General features: G+C 40.7%; 1 protein-coding gene and 4 pseudogenes across 1 annotated transcript in view; 1 reads left to right on the top strand and 4 right to left on the bottom strand.

Annotated features, from left to right (window-relative positions):
- Window positions 1–14,780, top strand: part of ABCC6 (ATP binding cassette subfamily C member 6) — a 68,409-nt gene that overhangs the window by 20,856 nt on the left and 32,773 nt on the right. The window lies entirely within an intron of this gene.
- LOC140686995 (cytochrome b-like) lies at window positions 265–1,442 on the bottom strand (annotated as a pseudogene).
- On the bottom strand, window positions 2,006–4,887 carry LOC116284239 (NADH-ubiquinone oxidoreductase chain 5-like; annotated as a pseudogene).
- LOC140686935 (cytochrome c oxidase subunit 3-like) lies at window positions 7,007–7,753 on the bottom strand (annotated as a pseudogene).
- Window positions 13,644–14,587, bottom strand: LOC140686934 (NADH-ubiquinone oxidoreductase chain 1-like; annotated as a pseudogene).

Here is a 14,780-nt window from a genome sequence, read left to right as displayed (position 1 = left end):
TACCGCGTAGTATCAGTACTATAATGTGCATGCTTAGATGCATGCGGCAGGCAGTTCGATGCACAGTTATTCGTATGATGTACTACGTATGGATTGATGGATGTGGTCATACATAAAATGCACATATTACATAACCATTTGCTGGTAAAGGGTGCTGTTTTAATACTTGGATAGCACTTAAGGGCTCAGTGAATGTCCCATAGCAAAAAGTCAGGGAACAGTTAAAAGAATTTCAGTTTCAGGTACTGAGGGTGGAGCTGAAGCTTAGGGAGTTCTGGTCCTGGTCTCCTGGTTTACAAGACCAGGATAATATAATATACTATGAAGACGCTTCATTTTAAGAGACGGTTTTTCAGTGATGTTTGCTACTGAAATTAGCACTGGAATTAAAAGGAAACGTAAGATGGATGCTAGTTGTCCAATAACAATGAATGGGGGGTCGACGGGCTGTCCTCCAATTCAACTTAGTGTCCATGAGTCCGCTACTAGAATTTAGAATAGGCGTTGGCTAAGGGGTTGGAATACTGTGCTGCATTGTTTAGGTGTGTGGAGTATTAGCATGAATGCTGGGATTAAAATGGGAAGGGTAAGGGCTAGCATGCCTCCAGTTTGTTGAGAATTGATGGTAGGATTGCTTATGCAAAAAGGAAACACCACTCCGTTTACTTTGAGGGGGTGGGCTGGGGTATAATTGTCCAGGTGAGATGATCCTTGCAGATCGAGTGAAAACAGGACGAGTATTACTAGTCCTAGTACTACCAATGAAGCACCTAGAATATCTTTAATTGTGTAATAGGGGTGAAGTGGGACTTTATCTATGTCAGATGAGATTCCTGTGGGATTTTAGAGCCAGTTTTGTGAAGGAGTCAGAGGTGGACACCTGCTAAGGCTGTGATGATAAAGGGTGGAGTAAAGTGGGAAGCAAAGAATCGCACAAGCCTTGCTTTATCTACTGAGAAGCCACCTGAGGTTTATTCCACTAGGGTGGTGGCGATGTATGGAATTGCTCAGAGGAGGCTGGTGATGCCTGTGGCTCCTCAGAATGGTATGTGGGTCCTCAGGATAATATGGAACCTATCAGTGCTGTTATTACTGTAAACAAGGGGATAACTCCAGTATTCCGTGTCTCTAGGAGAACATAGGACCCATAATATAAGCCTCATCCTACAGGGATGGAGGCTCCGTTTGCTTGTGGATGTTGTATAATTCACCTGTAGTTCTTGTCTCGAACAACGTGTGTAACTGATGAGAAAGCAGTCGCTGTGTCTGACGTGTGATGCTTTGCTAGGAAGAACCCTGTTCAGATCTGTATAATTAGGCAGATGGCTCATAGGGAGCCAGAGTTTCATCAGGATGGAATATTTGATGGAGCAGGAAGATCGATCAATAAATGCGTCGTTAAGAGTTTTGATTAGTGGGTGTGACTTTCAGATGTTGGTCATTAATGTTCTTATAGTTGAAATACGACAGTGGTTTTCAAATCATTGGCCATGGTTAGATTCCATGGACAAATAATGATCACACACATTTCGTTTATTTCAAGTACTATTTTTGTCTTTTGGTTGTTTTTTTTCTTCAAACCTTCACCTATTTACAGTGGGCTTGGATTGATTGAGTGGTGGTGTTGGTGGTGGAACTGTGTTGAGTTTTGGCGGGTCGTTTTAATGGTGTTTTTAATTTATTTAGGAGGGATGGTGGTGGTATTTGGTTATACAACAGCTGTGGCTACTGAGAAGTATCCTGAAGTTTGGGTTTCTAATAAAACCACACGGGGAGCGTTTCTTTCGGGGTTGGTAATGGAACCTGTTATGGTTCTTTCTGTTTTGAAAGGACGAAGAGGTGGGGGTTGTGTTTCAGTTTACTGGAATAAGGGGCTGAGTAATTAATGATACAGGTGAGTCTGGAGTTTTTAGTGAGGAAGCGGTGGGAATCACTGTATAGTTATGGTAATTGGTGATCCTTACCAGCTGAGCCTTGCTTATTGGGGTAGTTGATACTTTGGAGATTACTCGTGGTGATTAAATACAGTTATGCTTAGAGTTAGGGTGATGCGAAAAGAGAGGAAATATAGTTTGAAACCTTTTGGCCTGATACTAGAGTAGAAAATTTTATTTGCACAAGGGCTGTGGATTTTGGTAGGATATTTTGTAGTCAAACTATATCTAGTAGGAGTGATGCTGATTTTTGGCTTGCTGATACATTCAGATATGGTGAAAAGCAGTGTATAATAGTGGGGAAATATCCTACTGAGGTTGGAGAATTTGCAGAAGCTTGACAGATAATTGAATTTTAGGTTTTGGGTAGTGAGATTAATTTCTTTTGGGGGGGGAAGTAATTAGGTTTATTTATTATTATTGCTTTTTTAATGAAGTTACTGGGGATTGAACCCAGGACCTTGTGCATGCTAAGCACTCACTCGACCACTGAGCTGTACCGTCCCCCTGAGGTTAATTTCTAATGCTAGAATGATGCCTAAAATAGTTGCTGTGAAAGCAGCTGACTTTAGATACTAAGGTGTAGTTACTTGAGGAATTGTTGTTGGGGGAATGCTGCTGGAGATGAGAAAACCAGCAAAGGTGCTTCCAACTAGTAAGCGTTTGATAGCGTGAATTAGAAGGGGGTTGTTTTCAGTTATTACAATTAGTGTGGGAAAGCGAGGCTGTCCTAGGGGTGCATTGAAGGTACCGCGGGTACCGCACACAGCTGTGAGGGATGAGGCTCTGGTAGAAGACGTGTTGGTGGTTTCAGTAATAAGGTCTTTGGAATAAAAGCCTGTAAGGGGTGGTCTTCCAGTTACTGTGGGGCTGCTGGTAATGAGAGAGGTTGTGATAAAAGGTATCGCTTTAAATAGCCTTTTTATTTTTTGGACGTCTTATACATCAATTAAGCTGTGACTAGTAAATCCGGAGCATATAAACAGGACGGCTTTGAAGGCGTGTGTGCAAATGTGGAGAAACGCCAAGTAGTGCTGATTAATACCGACTGTTACTCTCATGAGGCCTAGATGGCTTGAGGTGGCAACAGTTTTTTTTTTTAACTGTCATTTTGGGTAAGTGCACAGATTGCTTTAAAGAATGTGGTCATCGCTCCAAGGCATGGTGTCATAGTTTGAATGGTTTTATGGTTTCCTATTAAAGGATAAAATGGAATGAACAGAAAAACACCTGCCACTGCTGTTGTGCTTGAGTGGAGGAGGGCGGGGACTGGGGCCTTCTGTTCTGTTCTGGAGCCTTTTGTTGCTGAAGGAAGTTAAAGGTGGATGCGGAATTGGGCGGACTTTCCAGACGCAGCCAGGAGAAGTCCTATTCGGGGTGGGTTAGGATAATCTTGGGTAAGTATAAACATTTGTTGGAGGTCCCTTGTGTTTAGGTTAAATAAAAGTCAGGCTGTTGGTGTAACAAATCTGATATCTCCAAGGTGGTTCCATAAGATTGCGTGGAGGACAACTGTATCTGACCGTGTCATCATCCGATTAATAAAAAGGACGTCATCCCAAGTCCTCATCCAGTGAAGAGCTGGAAGAGACTGTTGTCGGTGACAAGAATTAATATTGTGATAAGGGATAGAAGTAAGTATTTGGAGAATCGGTCGATGTTGGGAACTGAGTGTACAGATCATATTGAGAATTCTGTAATGGGTCACGTGACGTGCAGTGCAGCTGGTACAGATACCGTTGAGAAATAGTCTATTTTGAAGCTAAGTGATAGTTTTAAAGTTTGGACTGTAATTCAGTGTCAGAGATAATTCTTACCCAGAATAAATAAATATTATTGTGGGAATTAGGCTGATGGTGAAGGTGCATGCGATAATGTATTTTACGTAGGATGGATGTAGATTGCTTTTGTAGATGTTGGAGGCGGTGATTATGAGCATTAGTGTGAATAGTGTGAGTAACGTAAAGGAGTCCAGTAGATTACTTTTGTTTGAAGTCGCACCTGTTTTTTGGTTCCTTAGACCAGCGGATTACTACTATCCTTTAAAAGCTTGAGAAAGCCATACTGTTAAATAGGGGGGCATTAATTAGCAGTTCTTGCATGCATTTTTGGTAAATAAGTTTTGGCCTTCTATTGCTAGATTCACAATCTAGTGTTTTTTTTCTTAAACTACATTTACAGTTTATAAACCCCAAAATGACTTTGGGGTTGAGTGATGAGTAGAAGGGGTAACATGAGAGCCATGAAGTCATGTTCTCGTGTAACGATGCTGTGATGTTGTTAATGTGATAAGTAGGTTTGCCTCATTGTGTCATGATTAAATAGGTATCAGGAGTGTAGGGTGGTAATTATTATGTTAACTCCCATGAAAATGATGGTAATGTTAGATCATGAGAATGATGATATGATTACAAGTAGTTCTCCCATTTGGTTGACTGTTGGGGGTAACGCTGGGTTCAGGCTGCCAGCAGTCATCCTGTTGCTATGAATGGAAGGAACATTTGTAAGGCTCGGGCTGGAATCACTGTTCGACTGTGAATGCGTTCGTGGTTTGAGATTGCCAGGCAGAATAATCTGGGTGACGTAAATCCGTGTGCGATTACTGGGGCTGTAGCTCCTCTGCAGTGTCAGGGCGTGTAAATGAGGACTGCTCCAATTACTAGTGCTATGTGGCCGACTGAGGAATGTGCGATGAATGATTATAGGTCTGTTTGATGGAGACAAATGGAACTGATTATAATTATTCCTCATAAAGATTGTATAAGGAATGGGTAGGCTATAAAACCTGCTAGTGGATTTTAAATTGTTGTCGTCCGTAATGTACCATAGCCACCGAGTTTGGGGAAAACAGCCCCAGGGCCATCGATCCTGCAATAGGACCTTCTCCGTGTGCTTTGGGAGTCAGAGGTGAAGGTCTTACAGGGGTGTTTTTACCACGAAGGCTATTGTGCATGCTGGTTGTAGGAGAATATGCCATCAGAAGTTGGTATTATTCGAGTTCAATATTGCATTATTAGAAAGCTGAGTGAGCCTGTGGTGTTCTTGGGTATATACGAACGCAACTAAGTGGCGGGGATCCTGCTAGCATGTAGAATAAAAAAGGCCTGCGTTGAGTCGTTCTGTGCAGTTACCTCATTGAGTAATTATAATTAGCGTTGGAACTAGTGTTGCTTCACATAGGATGTGGAATTAAATTAGCTCTGTTGCGGTACACGTGATGATTAAGAATATTTGCAGTACAATTAGTATAGTGATATATAGTTGTTTTCGGATTGTGGATTCTGCGGGCAGGTGAAATTGGCTGGTGGTAAGTATTAGAGGTAGCGGTTGTGTTGTTAGAGTTGATTGGGTGCTGATAGAAAATCAGAAAAATACTAGTGAAAAATTAAGGCTATTATTGAAATGGTTGAGCAGAAAAAGGCTGGTGAGACCAATTAGTAGGCTGTGGGCTATAGAATTAATTCATATTGTATTATTTTTTGATAGTCAAGTTAGCAGTATTAATATAGCTGGGCTAATCATTTTTAGCATTGCAGTAGATTAAGGTTTTGTATGTAATCAGTGCCATGTGTATTTGATACTGTTACTAGTAAAGATCGTCCAAGTGCAGCCTCAGAGGCTGCGAATACTAGTAGAATATTCGGCATTATGCTGGCCAGAGTGAAGTGTGTATTTAAGTTTATTAGGGTTGCTATAACAAATAGTGATAATATCACCCCCTCTAGGCATAGTAGGGAGGATGTTAGATGGACTGATATATTAATAGTCCTATAAGAGGGGGAGAGGGTAGAGCTCAGTGGTAGAGCACGTACTTAGCATGCATAAGGTCCTGGGTTCAATCCCCAGTACGCCATTAAAATAAGTAAATTAAATAAACCTAATTACCTCCCCTCTCCTTACCAAAAAAAAAAAAGTCCTATAAGGGATACTGTAAATGCTAAAGTAATATTTATACTGAAGGCACTTGATAATTATGAATTAATAATCTAATGAGTTGAAATCAATTATTTTTTTAAATTGAAGTACAGTCACTTACAGTGTCTCAGTTTCTGGTGTATAGCACAGCGTACCAGACATGCATATACATACATATATTCATTTTCATTTTCTTTTTTGTTGAAGGTTATTACAAGATACTGACTATAGTTCCCTGTGCTATACAGAAGAAATTAGTTTTTTTAATCTATTTTTGTATATAGTGGCTAACATTTGCAAATCTCAGACTCCCAAATTTATCCTTTCCTAACCCCTTTCCCTGGTAACCATAAGATTGTTTACTATGTCTGTAAGTTTCTTTCTGTTTTGTAAATGAGTTCAGTGTCCATTTTTTCCTTTTTTTTTTTTAAGATTCCACATGTGACTCACATCATATGGTATTTTTCTTTCTCTTTCTGGCTTACTTCACTTAGAATGATGATCTCTAGGTCCATCCATGTTGCTGCAAATGGCATTTTATTCTATTATGGCTGAGTAGTATTCCATTGTATAAATATACCATAACTTCTTTATCCAGTCACCTGTTGATGGACATTTAGGTTGTTTCCGTGTCTTGGCTATTGTATATAGTGCTGCCGTGAACACTGGGGTGCATGTATCTTTATAAATTAGATGAAATAAATTATTTTTAGTTTAAACTAATTATCGTATTTAGTCCATTCAAGTCCTTTGAGTTCATTCTTAGGCTAGACTTACTGCTAACAGTGAAATTAAAAGTAATGCTATAATGAGTATTGTTTTTAGGTGATTTGTTTGGGATGCTCCTGGTAGAGGCAGGAGAAGGGCAATTTCTAAATCAAAGAGAAGAAATTTAATAGCAATTAAGAAAAATTTTACAGAAAAAGATAGGTGTGCTGATCCTATAGGGTCACACTCATAGGGGCTTGTTTTTTCTGTATAAATATTTAGCTGAGGAAATCAGAGTGCAATGAATACAAGCAGTGAGGCTAATACTATATTTATAAACAACACCAGTATGAGATTTATTCTTCTTCTTATTCTTTTTTGGGTTATACCAAAACTGATGGATTGAAAAATCAGTTGTACTAATTAATACTAAAAGAACGAGAGCCTCATCAATAAATGGAGACATCAAGGGAAAATCATACTACCTCTACAAAATGTCAGTATCAAGCAGCGGCTTCAAATCCGAAACGGTGATTAGGTGTGAGGTGAAATTTTACTTGACGTAAAAGAAGCAAACTAGAAAAGTAGAGCCAATAATTACACGTAGGCCATGGAAGCCGTTGCTGTGAAGAATGTTAATCCCTATGCACCATCTGAAATTGTGAAAGGTGCTTCGTAATATTCTGAGGCTCGTAAGAATGTGAAGCAAGCACCGAGGGCGGTTGTGATAAAGAGGGCTTGAAGGATGTGTTTACGATTACCTTCTATTAGGCTGTGGTGGGTATTCTGGAGGCTCATAGGACAGAGGTGTTAAGAAGTGGTACTTCTGATGGGTTTAGGGGGCAGATACCTGTTGGCAGTCAGCATCCACCTAATTCAGGTGCAGGGGCAAGGCCTGAGTGGTAGCAGGCTCAGAAGAAGCCAGTAAAGAAGAGGGCTTCTGGTGGACCATTCCATCAAAGTCCTTTTCGAACAGTTGGGGTACAGTGACCTTGAATGGTGCTTTCTCGGATGCTATCCCATCATCACTGGTATATCATGAGGGTGTAGGTCAGTAGGGCTAGTGATGGTACTCATAGTGAATTAAAATGAAATCATATAACTAACCCACTAGTCATCAAAAGGGCTGAGGGCGCCCCTGTAAGAGGTCAGGGGCTTGGGTTTACTATGTGATACGCATGGGCTTGGTGGGTCATTATGCGTTGTCGTGTAAGTAAAGGCTCACTAGTAGTGTGAACACAAAGGCCTGAATGAGGGCTGCAGCGAATTCAGGAATAGTTAGTAAAATAAGGGTAATAACTGTAATGAAAGCTGTGGCAGTGCTAATATTTATCAGCACGAGGGTTGCTCCTCCAATTAGGTAAGTGAATTAATAGGTGGCCTGCTGTAATTAATATTGTCTGTTAATCGTACAGCGAGGGCTATTGGTTGAATAAATAAACTGATGGTTTCAATAATTGCTAGCATAGGGGTAAGGAACTGGTGTTCCTTGGGGCAGAAAATGGGCTAGTGAGGCTTTTGTCTTAAGGCAGAACCGTTATTACAGTTTCTGCTCGTAGAGGGGTTGCCATGCCTAAGGTGGTTTTTTTTGTTTTGGTGGGGGGGTTTGTGTACATGTCCACATCAACAAGAGAAAGGACAAAAATCACATGATCATCTTAATAGATGCAGAAAAGGCATTTGATAAAATTCAGCACCCATTTATGATAAAAACTCTAACCAAAGTGGGTACAGAGGGAACATATCTCAACATAATAAAAGGTATTTCTGACAAACCTACAGCCAGCATGATACTCAGCAGTGAAAAGCTGAAAGCCACCTTGTGCCCAAGTTTACTGAGAATTGTGGGGGTAAATGAGTGTGGTAGAAGGCCTGGTAGGTTTGTTGAGCCAATAAATAGAATGAGTGATATAAGTACTAATGCTCACGTTTGTCCTTTAGAGTGATGGTTAGCTATTATTTGTTTTGATGTGTGTTGAATTAATCATTGTGGGATAGAAATAAGATGATTACTGATTTAGTCAATTAGATGTAGGGAATAATATACTTGGGTATATAATGATTAAGACTATAAGGACGGGGAGGTACAGCTCAGTGGCACAGCACATGCTTAGTATGCATGAGGTCCTGGGTTCAATCCTGGGTTCCTCCATTAAATATAAATAAATAAATAAACCGATTACTTTCCCCACCAAAAAAAAAATGTTTTTTAAAGACTACAATATGGAGTCCTGTTATGGTTGGTATAATGAAAGAGGTAAATAAATTTTTGTTCATTTTGCTTCTGAAGGGATAATGTGTTTTTGTATTTCATTTGATTTTAGTTCTGGATTTGATATGTAAGTATATTTTGAAAATTTAAGTTGAAATGTAATGAATAGGGTTAGGATTATTGATACAATGGTAACAAATCATGTTGATGTATCTAGCTGAGGCATATTATTAAGGGGAGATTTACACTCCCATTTGTTAACTTTAAAATTTAATGCTGTTTAGCTTCTTAATGAATTTAGGCTCTAGATGCAGATCATTTTTCAAACTATTTTAATGGTGCTAATTTCGAGGACAATGGGCATAAAGCTATGATTGGATCCACAAATTTCTGAGCGTTCTCTGTTAATACAGACCTGGTTGTGTTGACGTTGGCATTATTTGATGCAGGCACCCTGGAACCACATCTGTGTTTAAGCCTAGTGAAGAGATGGCTCGTGAGTGCAAGACATCTTTGGATGAGACCAGTATTTGGACTCTTATTTCTATTGGTAGTTCTCCTCGATTATCTACTTCTGGTAGTTCTAATTCTCCTGGCATTGGGTCTGTTGTTGGCATCACGTAGGAATCAAAGTTTAAGTCTTCCTAGTCTGTATATTGATAGCTTGAGTATCATTGATGGCCTATTGTTTTTCTAGTTAAAGAAGGGTTATTGATTTCATCTGGTATGTAAAAGATTTGTAATGGGGATGGCAATTAGGATTAAGATAATAGCTGGTAAAATTGTTCAGATTGTCTAATCTCTTGTGCATCTACAGTACTTGTGTGTGTTAACTTAGTTGTTTGCATGAGTGAAATAATACAGAGAACTAGAGAGCTGATTGAAAATATGATTATTAGCGTTTGGTCATGAAAGTGTAATAATTCATCTGTGTTGGGTGATGTTGCGTCTTGGAAGCCTAGTTAAAAAGGGGATGCCGTAGAGGTATATAGAATTTTCACTTACGACTTGACTTTGACAAAGTTATGTAAATTTCTACGACTGCCTCTTTTATCGAGAAAGGCATAATGGTTATGCTGTTGGTTTGAAACCAACTGAAGGGAGTTCAGTTCCTCCCTTTCTTATTTTAGGTTGATGTAGGTGGGCTCTTCAGACGTACGATATGGTGGAGGGCTTCTGTGTAATCCTTCCACATGAGTGGTAGTCAGTCCTACTGTTAGGACTTCTTGCTTTGATGTGAATGCTTCTCATACGATGGAAACTATCAGTATTACTGCTGTTAATGAAATAAATGAGCCTATGGATGAGATAATATTTCATGTTGTATATGCAATCCGGATAGTCAGAATATCGTCATGGTATTCCAGAAAGGCCAAGGACGTGTTGTGGGAAGAAGATTATGTTTACACCCACCAGTATAATTATGAAATTAATTTTTTTCTCATGTTGAGTTACATGTATAACCCGAGAATAGTGGGAATCGATGTACAAAGCCCCCTATGATGGCAAACACAGCTCCTATTGGTAATGTGAAGGAAAAGCCCAGCTGGGCTAACAAGCTAAGTCACAAATCTAAGTGTAACAAATGTCGGATTACTGATCTGAGTTCTGCTGGGCTAACTCGTAAATCTAAGTTAATAAGTGTCGGTTTGCTGATTCCCTGTTCATGTTTTTGCTAGCCAGCTGGATTTTCAAAGAGACATATCTGGCCTTGAAATGTTGGTTTGCTGCCTCACTGCCTCTACTTTTATGATAATGATGTTGCTAAAGCTGTTCCATGCCTATTGGCCGAATACCCCAAGCTTGTACTTAACCCTATAAAACCTCATGCGCACGTCTTGGAGGTGCTCAGAGCTTAGGAGCAGAAGCCCCTTTGAGTCAGCCGGTGTAATAAATCTGAGTACTCCAACCCTCCGAGTGGTGCTTGTTTCTTGGCTGGCCTGTCATTTCCGTAACAGTAAGACATAGTGGAATTGCGTTGCTACAAAATACATGTCTTGAAGGATGAAATCTAGGGATGAGCTGGCTAATACGATGCCTGTAATCCTCCTACTGTGAAAAGGAAAATAAAGCCTAAGGCCCATAATATAATGAGAGATCACTTGATATTGCCTCTGTGAAGGGTTGCCGGTCAGCTAAATACATACTCCTGTAGGAATGTCGATAATTATAGTAGCTGATGTGAAGTGTGCTCGTGTGTTGATGTCCATGCCTACTGTGAACCTGTGAAACCAACTGAAGAGGGTTTGATTCCGTGATTTATTGTATGTGATGAGCTCATACAGTAAGCCCTAAAAAGCCAATAGATATTGTAGCTCACACCACGTCTGTATATCCAAAAGGTTCTTTTTTTTTTCCTGAATAATGGGTCACAATATGTGAGATTATTCCGAAACCAGGTAGAATAAGAATGGAAACCTCGGGGTGTCCAAAGAATCAGAATGAATGTTGATATAGAATAGGGTCTCCTCCCCCTGCAGGATCAGAAAGGGTTGTATTCAGACTTTGATCTGTTCAGTAGCATAATGTCGACCGAAATAAAAAGCACAACCTAAAAGTTGAGAGTTATGTTTTATTCGGCAGACTTCCTGAGGACTCGAGCCCGGAACACAGCCTCTCAGATCACTCTAAGGGACTGTACCCAAGTGGCAAGGTAGAAGCCAGGGTATATAGGAGTTTTTGCAACAAAGACCAAGTAATCTGAACATCAGAAGATTACTGTTAGAGAAAACCAGATACCTCAAGTTAAGGAATTTAGCACCTTTCTATGTATGGGAAGGTGCAAAGGTCTGGGCTCATGGAAATCATTCCTTTGCTGTGCACCTAGCTACCTAGGGCCAGTATTCTGTTCTTTCACATTCTGAGTCCCTCAGGGTGCACGGTTGGGGGTGGCATCAGAGGCAGGCCGGGGCTGCCTGCTTGTCTGCATCCTGCGTTCCCTCTCGCTGACTGCAGTGGGATGGTATGTGTGGCTGATGACTTGATGGCCACAGCACCCTTTGTTTACTGATACGGCTGGCAGTACTTTTCATTCACAATAGTAATTCTGGTTGCTGACACTGGGAGTGATAGTATTAATAGCAAAAAATACAAACGCATGAGCTGTTAAAACTGTATCGTAGATTAGCTCATCCCCCTGTTGCTCCAGGCCGACCCAGCTCAGCAGGGATCTAAGCAGGCTTAGGCTTAGGGCAGGGCCTACTATGCCACTCAAGAACCAAACAGCAAATACAGGGTTCCACTATCTTTGTGATGTGTTGAGAATAATCAGCGGTTTAAGAACGTAAGTGGAATGGCAGAGTAAGCTTTAGACTGTAAATCCAAAGACAGAGGTTAAGCCCTCTTTTTGCCAAGTCCTGTGGTGAATTAACAGGTTGAATTGCAAATTCAAAGAAGCAGCTCCAATTCCATGGGAGCTTTTCCCACCCCTTTTTTTTTTTTTTTCTTTCTGACGGCCAGAGAAGTAGATTGCAGCCAGTTGACTAGGGTATTTAGCTGTTAACTAAAATTCCATGGGGGTGTAATCCTGTCAAGCTAGTGAAGATTTAGCTTAATTAAAGTGTTTGATGTCCATTCGGTTGGTGTAGGGTAGAATCTTGCCATCCTTAATGGGCAGAAATTAAGTAAATTATACTTGCTTAGAGCTTTGAAGGCTCTTGGTCTGGTTTAACCTGTATTCCTAGTCCAGTACTGAGAGTACTGATGCTAAGGGTAATGGTAGTGTTACTACTAGTATTGGCAGTAGAATTAATCGTTTTGTGTATCAAACTGTCATTTTATTTTCTTATTCTTTATTGAGGGAAGCATGGTTAGTGTGCTGTGGCATATGTTAGTCGTATATAAAAAAATAAGTTAAGTAGTGCTGTAATGGCTATTAGTGTGGGTAGAATAATGCTATTATTTCTTGTTATTTCTTGAATAATTACTCATTTAGGCATAAATCCTGATCGTAGCTGGGAGACCTCCTGTTGATAACATGACAGTCAGAATTGAGGCTGTGATAATGGGCATTTTGTTTCCTAGATGCGACCATGATAGCATGGTTGTGGCTGAGCTGTGGATGAAAGGTAGGAACAGAGCGTTACTGTGATAAGAGCTAGTTAAGTATAAGATTGTTATGGTGGGGTTATGCAGCATGGTGCCTGTTGTTCATCCTCGGTGGGCAGTTGATAAGTCGGCTGTAATTGTTCATTACTGAGTTTAGTTTTTCCACCTCATCCTCCAACTGTAATGGATGGGACGGATATTGTTAATCGTACATGTAGGTGGATGGGTGGTGAAATTTAACAGAGCGCTGATAGGGGTGCAGGCTTTTGTTATGTTAGTAAGATTAGATTATTTGTGTTACTTCGGGCACTCAAAAGTGGGAAGGGGCTACTCCTAAAGCCGTTGTTATCAGTGTCGATGCTGTTGGGTTAAAGACGTCTGTGATAGTTCATTGGCCGGAGTGAAGTAAACTAACAACGATTGCTGTCATGAGTAGTACTGAGTGAAGTACTCAGTGCATCCACTTCTATGACTCTTGGGTTTTCTTTTTTTTATTAAAATGGGGATAATGGCTAACATATTCATTTCAAATCCGATTCAGGTAAGTCGTCAATGAGCTTACTATTACGATTGTGGTTCCGGAAATAATAGTGGTTAGCATAATAAGAAAGATGTCGGGATTTATTAGCAAGGAAGGAGATGAGCCACTGTTCTTTGGGTATGGGCCCGATAGCTTATTCAGCCAACCTTTTGGAATAGTGTGTAATATGGTAGCATGAAGAATTCTGAATTCTTAGGGGTAGGTTCAATTCCTATAATTTTAGAAATAAGAGAGCTTAAACCTCTATAATTTACTCTGTCAAAGGAACTCTTTTGTCAGACTTTTTTTATGTCTGTGTGGGGGGGGTACTTGATGTTAGGATGGGTGATCTGATGTTTCACATACATAGGGCTAATGTTAGTGGTAGGAAATTTTCTCATAATAAACGTGTGAGTTGATCCTGTTGGAACCATGGGTAGGATGCTCGAATTCACAGGCAGGACACTGTCAATAGAAGCATTGTAACGAGGAAGTTGGCCATGTACAGTTCTGGTGTGTGAGGATTAGGAGATGCTCCGAAGAATAAAATCGTGGTGAAGATATTTATTATGATAGTGTTGGCATGTTCTGCTAGGGAAAACCGGCAGTGGGACCTGTTGCCTATTCTTTGTTGACTCCAGATACTAACTCTGATTCCCCTTCTGTCAGATCCAGGGGGAATCTGACTAGTGTGTGCTTGGGTAGAGATAAAGCAAACAATGGCTGGGAGTCAGGCTGGGAAAAATCGTTCTTAGGTGTTCTTGTGATTAATGTTGAAAGTGTAAAAGGTCCGTTGATGAGAGGCACTGATAGCAGGGTGATTGCTAGTGTTGCTTCCTATGAAATTGTTCGTGCTTCTGCTCATCGGGCCCCCGGTAGCGCGTGTTTTGAGTTGGATGCTCACCCAGATCGCAGGATGGAATAGACGGCTAGGCTTGACATAGTGAGTGTAAATTACAGCCCTGAGTTTATGTTGATGAGAGGGTAGGGTAGGTGGGAGGGGAGTTTATAGGGTTAGGGCTAAGACTGGTGCAGTGATAAATGTGGAGATGGAGGACGTGGCTGGTCACAGTGGTTCTTTGGTGAATAATTTAATTGCGTCGGCAATAGGCTGTAGTAGCCAAAGGGTCCTACAGGGTTGAGTCCTTTCCAGAATTGCATTTAGCCTAGGACTCTTCATTTGATCAGTGTGAGGAGTGCCCCAGCTAGGAGGATTGGGACGAAGAGTGAGAGTGTGTTGGTTATAAACATTTCTTAGGGAGAGGAGTTGAACCTCTGATAACTGCATAAAACTTCAACCTTTATTACTGCACTCTGCCACCCTAACCAGCCCCACTCTGGGGCAGGGGCGTCTTTGCTCTTGCTGTTCCCTCTGCCGGGAGCACCCTTGCTCCCCTCCCGTCCACTTCCTGCAGCGCACCTCCTTTCCTGCCCTGTTTGTTGT

The sequence above is a fragment of the Vicugna pacos genome, chromosome 18 (assembly GCF_048564905.1).
Source record: "Vicugna pacos chromosome 18, VicPac4, whole genome shotgun sequence".
NCBI lineage: Eukaryota > Metazoa > Chordata > Mammalia > Artiodactyla > Camelidae > Vicugna > Vicugna pacos.
Note: the sequence above shows the minus strand (reverse complement) of the source record. Positions and strands in the feature narration are given on the sequence as shown.